The sequence below is a fragment of the Capra hircus genome, chromosome 14, assembly GCF_001704415.2.
Source record: "Capra hircus breed San Clemente chromosome 14, ASM170441v1, whole genome shotgun sequence".
Lineage (NCBI taxonomy): Eukaryota > Metazoa > Chordata > Mammalia > Artiodactyla > Bovidae > Capra > Capra hircus.
Genome location: NC_030821.1, coordinates 61,754,377 through 61,760,819, shown reverse-complemented (window position 1 = coordinate 61,760,819; position 6,443 = coordinate 61,754,377).

The window sequence follows — 6,443 nt, the reverse complement described above, 5'->3', positions numbered from 1 at the left end:
ATGTTCAAGTTCTCAGTGGAGGTAGGACCAAGTCTGAGCCCAGATCCTCCATGACCACCTGACTCCATGTTTGTATGTCTGATCTGATTGTTCCATCATAGTTTCAGTTTGTCATCGACGTCTTCTAGACTTATTTGGTGATGACTCAGTAGCCTAGAACACCTTGGCTAAGTAAAGTAAGACCCCTTGAGGGAGGAGTCTTAAATGAAAAGGGGCAAAACAATGTACCCTCAGCAGCACTTCATTAGAAAACCCACAGAAGTAAATAAATAGGATCACTGTTCCAATTCAGAAATATTTAGTAATGGTTAAGTATTAATATTTAGCTGCACTTGAATACAATAAAGAAAATCAGCTTGAAATCATACTGGCCATGTTGAAATCATGAAGTGAGAAGGATTTAGATGTGAGTATTGAATTCATGTAACCCTATCTTTCTAACAGGAGACACAAACTGAAGCAAATAAGAAAAATATTTTAACCAAAACCAGAAACCCTAAATTTACCAATCCACTCTTGAAACTAACGTGTAGAAATCACAACCAAGGGATATTCCATAGATGATAATATAACCTATCTTTACAGAAATATATTAGGATATATGACGTTTTACACACATTATTTGCATATGGTAATTCAGTGAGGTTAGCAGACATTTTTGTTAGAGACCAAATGACGGGCTCTAGGACCTGAGTCATGTTTACCAGAAAGAGACAGGACATGCGCTCATCCTGCCTGGCCAATCATGTAACGCCAGCTACTCCTGTAACTGAGACAAAGAACTGCCTGTATATAAGCTGCCATACTCCTTTGTTCGGGGCTCTTGTCGGATTCCACTGTGCTGGATGAGACTTGGGCCCTAGCGCGCTAGAAATAAACTCCCTTCTTGCCTTTGCATTACTGTGGTGGACTTGCTCTCTCGGTCGGTTCGGAGATACGGGCTCAGGACATAACAATTTTATGGAGTCAAAATGGCTCAACTAAGCCAGTGTCTGAGTTTCCTATACAATGACTGTTACTTTATATCATAGCATATAGAGGTTTTGATATGCATTTCAAACTCCCTCTTCCAAAGAACTGTTTCCAAAACGTTTCACAAACTAATACAGTGTTCTAAGATTCCTACACTGTGAAGGGTGGGCTGAGTGGGTGGCCATTGTATTCTAGTTTTGTAAACAGTGAGACTGAAGGACCTAGTTTCAGATTCACAGTAATCATACTAGGGTACAAAATTTTCTTGTGAAAATTATGCTTCATAGATTGTATTGCTTTGAAGATTTACATTCGCATTTTACTATGCTTATATTATAAAAATAATAACAAAATTTAACATTTAAAATGAACCTTAAGAAACTGCTTTAAGGGTGAACTTTCTTTAAATAGTTCATGTTCATCTCAGTTTATCTGTCCTCTGGTTTGTGTACTTTATTTATATTCATTTGGAGCATCAGATGTTCAGTTCAGTTCAGTCATGTCCGACATTTTGCGACCCCATGAATCGCAGCACACCAGGCCTCCCTGTCCATCACCAACTCCCGGAGTTAACTCAAACTCATGTCCATTGATTCGGTGATGCCATCCAGCCATCTCATCCTATGTCATTCCCTTCTCCTCCTGCCCCCAATCCCTCCCAGCATCAAAGGCTTTTCCAATGAGTCAACTCTTCACATGAGGTGGCCAAAGTATTGGAGTTTCAGCTTCAGCATCAGTCCTTCCAATGAACACCCAGGATTGATCTCCTTTAGAATGGACTGGTTGGATCTCCTTGCAGTCCAAGGGACTCTCAAGAGTCTTCTCCAATACCACAGTTCAAAAGCATCAATTCTTTGGCTCTCAGCCTTCTTAGTCCAACTCTCACATCCATAGGTGACCACTGGAAAAACCATAGCCTTGACTAGACGGACCTTTGTTGGCAAAGCAATGTCCCTGTTTTTTAATATGCTATCTAGGTTGGTCATAACTTTCCTTCAAAGAGTAAGTGTCTTTTAATTTCATGGCCACAATCACCATCTGCAGTGATTTGGGAGCCCCCAAAAATGAAGTCTGACATCATTTCCACTGTTTCCCCATCTATTTCCCATGAAGTGATAGGACCAGATGCCATGATCTTCGTTTTCTGAATGTTGAGCTTTAAGCCAACTTTTTCACTCTCCTCTTTCACTTTCATCAAGAGGCTTTTTAGTTTCTCTTCACTTTCTGCCATAAGGGTGGTGTCATCTGCATATCTGAGGTTATTGATATTTTCCCGGCAATCTTGATTCCAGCTTGTGTTTCTTCCAGTCCAGCATTTCTCATGATGTACTCTGCATATAAGTTAAATAAGCAGGGTGACAATATACAGCCTTGATGGACTCCTTTTCCTATTTGGAACCAGTCTGTTGTTCCATGTCCAGTTCTAACTGTTGCTTCCTGACCTGCATATAGATTTCTCAAGAGGCAGGTTCTTGTGAAAATTATGCTTCATAGATTGTATTGCTTTGAAGATTTACATTCACATTTTACTATGCTTATATTATAAAAATAATAACAAAATTTAACATTTAAAATGAACCTTAAGGAACTGCTTTAAGGGTGAACTTTCTTTAAATAGTTCATGTTCATCTCAGTTTATCTGCTCCCTGGTTTGTGTACTTTATTTATATTCATTTGGAGCATCATATGTTAGACTGCATTTAATTTCCATCATGTTAATTTCCATAACTGGTTACACAACTTGATGAGGAAAATTTGGAGTAGATATTGCTTCCCCTTCAAAAAAAAAAAAAAGACATCAAACTAACCTGATCTTACTGGGACTGACAGTTCAAATTAATCAACACTTTCTTTTTTCTCTTCCTGGCAGAGACAGAGGCAGGGGAAAAGACTGAGAGACTGTGAGTCCCCATCAACCAGCCCCACAAAGGCAATCTCTCCCTCCAGGTCTGAATAATCAATGGCAAATGATTTAATTAGTCACATCTTTGTGCCCTGAGTCTTATTTAAATACGGTTCTTTTATCTGATGTGTTAAATTTCTGCGATTATCCTTGTTTCTACTTGTCGGGAGAGGATAACAGATGTCATCAATCGCATCAAGCGGGTTAAATTCTGCGGAGAAAAGCGTTCTCACCCACCAGCTCCCCAAACAGTCCGAGCTCCCCAAACCTGGAAGCGATGTGTTTGTCCTCTCACAAAACCCGCACTTTGTGAAGCTTGTCTGTGGGGATGACACGACGTGTCTCTGCAGACACTAGAGACGCATGCGTGTCTACATCTGTCCAAGGAAAAGAGAAACTTCATTTACCAAGATCCCCAGCAATCCGTCTACTTTCACACGGACCCTAAAGCAAAACACACGCTTCCACATTCGCCCCAAGTAACAACTTCTGAGTAGCTTTGCGGGTCTAGTGAAGGCGGGATGGCTCCATCTGACGCGGTGTGAGAGCTCCCTCCGTACCTGCCACCGGCGCCCCAGTCACCAGCGCCCCTGGTCAAAGGCCCGATAGAGGGCGGGCGACGCGCCCCTTCCCGCCAGACGAGCAGGTTCCCCAGCGCAGCTCAGCGGGTACTGGAGGCCTGTAGTGAGTCGGACCCTCGCCCGTCGCCGCGCCCCGCTCAACCCGCCTCCCCTGCGCGTCTCTAGCCCCAGCGTCCCACGCGCCGTCGCGGGAACCCGCTCGAGCCGAGGCGGCGGAGAGGTGGCTCAAAGTCTAAGGAAACCGTGGACTTCCCGGGGTGAATAACGAGCCTGTCTGATTTCCATCCCAGGTGATCCCCGGTCCAGTTCCGTTTAGCCTTGAGGGAGCCAACCGGAGCCGCGTTGGCTGCCGCCTCCCACGCCGTCCCCCTCCCCCAGGTCCTGGGGGAGCCCCCTGGACGCTCGGCGCCAGCCCCTTGGCTCGGATACCCCGCGCCGGCGTGGAGGACCGCGCTGCGTCCACGACTCCCTCTGCTGTCGGCATCCGGCGGCACGAGGACTCTGAACGCCCGGCCGCGAGGAGGGCCTGGGACCCGAGTCAGGAAATTCGCGTTTATCTCCAGCGCCCTCACTCCACACCTGGTCCTTCCCTCTTGAGTTCCCTCCCAGGTCTCCAACAATCTCCGGGCGCGGAAAATGACACTCATAATCTCAGTGCCTGGAGAGGTGCCCAGTGGTACGACCCTCACCCCCAGCTGCACTTTCCCTCTTTTCTATGAGTCCTTGGTCGTAATTTTGATCAGCAGTTCCAACGTAGTGAATTTCGGCCCCCCGCCTCACCCCACGCGCGTCCGCACCGGGTGCCGAATGTGGGCGGCGGAGCCCTCGGTGGCCGTCCCGGGGACCCCTGCGCCGCCTCTCTTGGTGCGGGGGTCGGCAGCTGTGAGAGCCAGTGCCGCGGGCAGAGGTGGGGTCTGCGCGCCGCGGGGGCGAGGGGTCGGCGAGGCCTGGGGGCAGCGAGCAGAAGCAGGCTAAAGAGCGGAAACCCGAGCCGGGACCTGCGGGCTGCGCTGCGTTCCGGCATTAGAAGGGCGGGGACGGCCGATCTTTCCCCCAGACTTTATTGTCCCCCGTTCGGTCCTTGAGAGACCGCCTCCCCCGCTGCCCTGCAGGGCCCGGGGCTGCGGACGCGCGCCAACCCGGCCTCGGGGAGGGAGCCTGCGCCCGGCGCGCATCGCTGCCTCCCCGGCTCGGAGCCCCGCGCTCACGTGTCCGCGTCCCGCCCGACCCCCTCCCAGCGGCTCGGCAAGGATTTCCAGCCAGTTCAGCAACGCTTTACAAGGTATCGCGGCCTTTTCTTTCTTTCTTTCTTTCTTTTTCTTTTCTCATTTTCTGTGTTTTCATTGAACAGTAACCTGTCGTTTCTGCTCAGAGGGTCTCGGTGCTGTGTCTAACCTGGGAATTTCACAAGGCGCTTCTCAGAATCTAAACGCCCCCCACCCACCATGGGTGATGGAGATTGAGGAGTCTTCCGAAATAGCCCTTTCCATCTTATGTAATTAGAGACCCACAGAAGCGCTGGATTTTCCACGGTACATAATCTATATTTATTCTCTCTCCCCGCCTCCTTCTCTCGTGCGCGCGTGTGCGCGCGCGTGTGCGTGCGCTCCCGTTCATTTCTAGCATCAGGAAACTCGTTCGCGGCCACTGAAAAGTCAGGAGAGGCTCACAACTGATTTCCCACGGATTTCTGCTTCCAACTGCAGATGCTGTCCGGAAGCGGTGCCCCCAGACAAACATGAGACCGTTATCTTGGAAAGCCGGTTAGCCCTGCCGCGTAAGAAGCGCCGGGAGAGGCGAGCCTGAAAGAACAGCTAACCGATCGCGTTCGCCGGTGGGGAAAAGTGCGGCGCGGGGCCGGGCCTGGGGTTCGGGCCCGCACTTCAGCACCGGCGGGGATGGACAGCGTCTTTGGACCGGGCCACAGCCGGGACCCCACTGCGCCGCCACGGTCCTCGCTGCCGCCGTCGTCGCCGAAGGCAGCCCGGCTCCCAGCCAGGAGCAGCTAAGGGGCTTCGTCTCCGATGCCCCGGCACCCCCCTGGCCGGCCGTGACAGACCGAAAGGGACCTTCTTCTTCCTGCTGCGACCCCTGCGCAGGGCTCAGAGAAGCTCACCTGATCCACAGATTAAACTCGGCAGCAACTTCCAGGAAAATTGTCGACAGGGGCCGGAGGAGCACCGGCGGCCCAGAGAGGCCGAAGTTGTCCGGCCTCTGGGAACCATGGGCTCCGCAGACTGGGTCCGAGCGCTCTGAGGAGGCCCGCGCTGCTCCAAATAAACAGGATGCTCCCGAGCGGGCTGCACCTGTTTGGGAAATAGCTTTTCGAGAGGAGCTTCTAGACCTACTCCCAACCTGGCGTTAGAGAAACTGGAAGATTCTAATTCCTTACTCGGCCGGTAAGTGATAATACTATTATTACTGCTTGTTTGTAACTCAAGTGACCCCCCCCCCCCCAACGCAAGATTTTAACAGAAAGATTAAAACAGTATTATTTTTTCCTTGTGGATTAAGATGATAAACAGTTTGATTTTTAAATGGTTGTTCCTATGTAATGATCTTTGGGAAAATCTTGCCTAGTAAAGTAGTTGAATGTTTTACTTATCTGAAGTCCTTTACGTGACAAGAATATTAAAAATGATATGTGTGTGTGTGTGTGTAAGCCTATATAAATATAGTAAAATTTTAGTTGGATATTTTTATTGATGATCTAGTATCTTTTTGAATCTGTGTCCCTGTTTTCCCCCGAAAGAATACAATGTGGCATCTTGTAAGTTTTTTTTTTTGTCCTCTTGGTGTTATGCATGTAGTTTAAAGTGATCCTGTTTGTATTACATAGTATGCAAGACTCAAAAAGTTACTAGAAGTGATGGTTTCACCATCTGGTCTATTATATTTTATATGAATATAATGTGCCAAACTGTACACTCGGTCCCTCTCTCTACCCCAATCCAGAGTGTGCTTACACTTGTGGATCTTAACCTACA